Genomic DNA, 4,271 nt, shown 5'->3' on the forward strand with positions numbered 1-4,271 from the left:
CCATTGAAGAAAGGAGGCTTGTTGACGGGCATCGAATCGAGACCAGAGTCGAAGTTTGAAGCGGAGGCCATTGATGACTTTGATTATCAATATAACTCTTCCCGAATCGACTCAAGAGGCGATTAAACCTTCAAATGAGTTAGGCTCTGATGCCAATTGTTGAGTTAATCGATTGAAGGAATCGGCCAAGAGGGGGGATGAATTGGCAATAAAAATTTTGGTGGAAGCTTTTGCAGAAAATTGAAAATAATTGCACAGCGATTTAGAGTGGTTCGACTTTCTCAATCAAAGTCTACGTCCACTACCTTAGCTATCCACACTAAGGATTTTCCACAAATTCACTAATTTGTCTTTCTTTTGAGGATAAAGAGTAACCTTACAAACCCTAAAAAATTATACCCCAAATTCTTGAGAACACTCTCTCCCAAAGAGAACAATACAAATTTTGCAAACTTACAAGGAAATCCTCACAAGGTAGATTGTTTGCACAATTCTAGAACAAAGAAAAGAACACTAAAAAATGAATACAATTGAGCACAATAAGTGTTCTTGAAATCAAAATGAATATTGAATGAAAAATAGACTTGAAATGCTCAAACTTGAGGTTTGATGCTTTCTCTTTGATTCTCTCTTGATTCTAGTTGCTTGATATTTCTTGTTCTTGATCAATGGCTTATAAGCTTCCTTAAATACACCTTGAATCACTTCTAAACGTTGGGGATGATTAGAGAAGATAATATAGCCGTTTTAGTGTGAAAACAATTAATAAAACAGCTTGGAGCGTGGGGGGAATTAGTACCCCCTATGGGGAATCGGTTCCCTAAGTGTAAAATTCAAATATTTTGACCGTTACACGGGGGGGGGGGGGGAATCGATACCCCCTGGGGGGAATCGGTTCCCTTCGAGCATACTGGAATTCTCGGAGCCAAACCATTAAGGGGGGAATCGGTACCCCTTTGGGGGGGAATCAGTTCCCTCTGAGCAATCTGGAATTTTTGGCTTTGAAATGGTTCGAAATACTTTGTAAAATTATTTTGAAATTGTTTTAAGATTAAAACTTAATTTTACACTTGAGTAAGGATTAAAAATGATTTTTGAAAGATTTAGAGTAATGTTTTGATATTCAAATAATTATATCGAATATACTTAGAAAACCTTTATTGCACAATCTTAAAATTCATTTAACTTAATTTGTTATATCGAAATATCAAAATGTTTTCAACAGGAGCCCCCGCTCCTGGTTGTTCTAGAAGGACAAAGCACTCCTCTAGCCGTACCTGCATCTGACTCAGAGCATTCTAGCCCTGCCAAGTTGAGAAAGCGCACGCGCCGTGCAACCGCTGCCCCACCACCCATTTAAAGACAAAGTATCTTGCATTGTATTACATTTCCTAGCATGTAGTTTTATTTTCCTTAGTTTTAGTAAACATTGAGGACAATGCTTCTCTCAAGTTTGGGGGAAGTAGGGTTCTCGCATCACTGCATGATAGTAGTAGTAAAATAAATATGCCATGACATTAGTAATTACCTGAATAGTTTTTTGGAATTAGTTAAGGATGCCCGATGATGATGAATTTGATGGTTAGGATAGAATGTACATGACTGGTTGAGGATGATAGAACCAACCCTAGGACTTGCTTCTTTGAAATCCTTAAATACACGACTGTATGTTTTCCATGCTTGAGAAACTTAGAAATTTTTTATAAGAGAATTCTTAAAATGTTGTGGCATAAAATTTTGAATGATGAAAAACCCACTAAAAAATGAAAAAAATTGAAAAAATGAAATGAATGAAGTTATGAATAAATGCCTCGACATATCTGTAGAGGGACACTCTGCTATGCCATGGCATAAGAGTGAATGAAAGTAGTCACGGGATGACTCTACCTAACTAGCTCGGGGGTGGAAGGTATACTCCCTTTCACTTAGAGTGTGAGATGGTAAAGTGATGGGCTGACTCCCCTCGTAGCAGAATTAAAGAAAAGAAAGCAACGTGGGAGTAAATTTTGTGAATGCCATGGAAAATTAATAAAGCTTGTTTGGAAAATTTTTAAGTTTGTTAAGCATGGACTGGATACAAGCACGCACACACTCACACAAAGAATCTTTCCCTAGGGCACAGTACTGGATTTCTTGACCTAGTCTAGCATGTTGAATCCATTTGTACTGAGGGCTGAAATTTTATTCCATGAAGCTAGTTGTCTTCTGAACTTGTCATGGTATTTTTATTTTACTTATTACTATCCATTGCTTGATGACAAGCAATAACTTAAGTTTAGGGACGTGATAACTCCGTAAAAGGCCATATTTTGAGATCTTTTTACTTAAGTTATTGGATGTCTAAAGGCTCATTTAAGACCATGTAGACGCATTTAGAAGCATTTAGTTGCATGTGGTGGATTTCGGTTTGCCGTGGCATTTTATTTTTACTACGGTGCTGCTTTACGGGAAATGTACTTGTTTGATGATGTGCAGGTATTGATAGCAAGAAGAAGAGGAAAGAAAATGTCGTGACATAAGGATATTGCTGAGCAAAATGAATTTGCCAAGTTCAACTAGCATTTCGAAAGTGCTGTAAGTGCGAGAAGATATTTTTGCAGCCAGTTGTATCCGACTTCTCGAGAGCTCTGCCCGAGAAATCCACCTTAAAGATCCGCCTGAAGGGATCGGCGCTCTGCCAGCCGTTTCTGCTGATGACGCCACCTGACCCTATATATCCTGCCTGTCCTTGGGCGCCTGCAGTGGGATTTTACCGGTCCATCAGCCAACTACCCAGGCTGTATCATAGACTACCCTGCTCGGCTCCCAAGTAATTCAACTATGGTTTTGGGGTTTTCTAGGATAGTTAACATCAAGTCCTAGGATTTGTTTCCCCTATAAATAGAGGATGAAGCCACATTAAAGAGGACTTTAGTTACACACTGGTTTAATTTTAAAAAGTTAGAGTGAGAATGTCTCACCTCTCTCAGTCAATCCGTCTTGTTGTGGCATTTCTACATGACAAGCTTGAGGGAGTGGCGTTCTAGACATCTGAGAGGAGCTAGTTCGCTGGGGGCAGTTCGTGGTGGCCGAGGGAAGCTTCGACAGTGCACGTCGAAGGCTTTTTCTCCTTCCCTTAGTTCTTTGCTTTCATATTTTGTTATTTTGGTTGTAAGGAACGGATAATCTTGCTTTGTGCTTGCTTATTTTGAACCCCACCATGAACTAATCCTATTTGGTGGGAGTTCATTTTAGATGTTTAAGTTTTATTTCAATGAATGGTTGATTTTTCTATGCTATAATCTGTTTTATTTATGGAGTTTAATGCCTTAAGGTTGTAGGAGGTACGAGAGTAGCCATTCCTTAGGAGATTCTTAGGGTTCGAGAGAATACCTAGATAACATATCCTTAGTGTTCGAGAGAAACTAGGGAGGAACTACATAAACAAGGGGTTCTAGGTAGTAACTAGGCCTAATCCACCTTAGATATAAGGCTAGGATTTCATTCAGCTAAAAGGAGTTGTACATGAACGATAGGTTAGATGTTAATGCTACCGCAAAAAGGTATTGCCGAGACATATCCTGTTATCTGAATCAATAGGATCACTGTAGGGGTTTACGCCAATCGGATTTGCCAGAACATCTTTAATATGTCGAGTCCCTTCCTAGAGATAGCTGAGGGAACTTTAGTAGACTCTGTCGGGCAGGTTAAGCATAGAGGAAATACCATTCAGAGAAATAGACTTAGGTTTTCCTAGTGACTCCCATCGTTTATTCCCATGCTGCTAGTTGTGTGAGAAAGCTAAAGTCCTATAAATTAAATCCAGTATTTGTATTTTTATTTTGCCTTGACATTTCCATTTTACTTGCACATATTACAATTTCATTTGCCACGACATATCCATTTACTACCACACCACCATCATTCTATTCCCGCATCAGTCATTCCATTTTGCCACAACATTATCATTTATATATACCATCACTAACTTTACTTAGGTGACAAAGTAAACTGTCTTGACAAACCTATTTGATTTCCCTAATTCCCTGTGGAGACGATACTCGACTTATCACTTTATTACTTGTTCGATTGTGTATACTTACACATATATCCGCATCCATATTTAGTACTCACAAAGAGCGGACATGTTTTTGGCGCCTTTGCCGGGGAGTTAGCAACTGGAAGTTAAATTGATTTGTCATAGCATTCTTATTTTGCTTGTTCATATTTTCTTTTTAGTTAGCTTAATATTTTTTTTACTTTCCTTAATTTTTCTTCATTTATTTTTCTAG

This window comes from Hibiscus syriacus, unplaced genomic scaffold (assembly GCF_006381635.1).
Source record: "Hibiscus syriacus cultivar Baekdansim isolate YM2019G1 unplaced genomic scaffold, ASM638163v2 tig00116962_pilon, whole genome shotgun sequence".
Lineage (NCBI taxonomy): Eukaryota > Viridiplantae > Streptophyta > Magnoliopsida > Malvales > Malvaceae > Hibiscus > Hibiscus syriacus.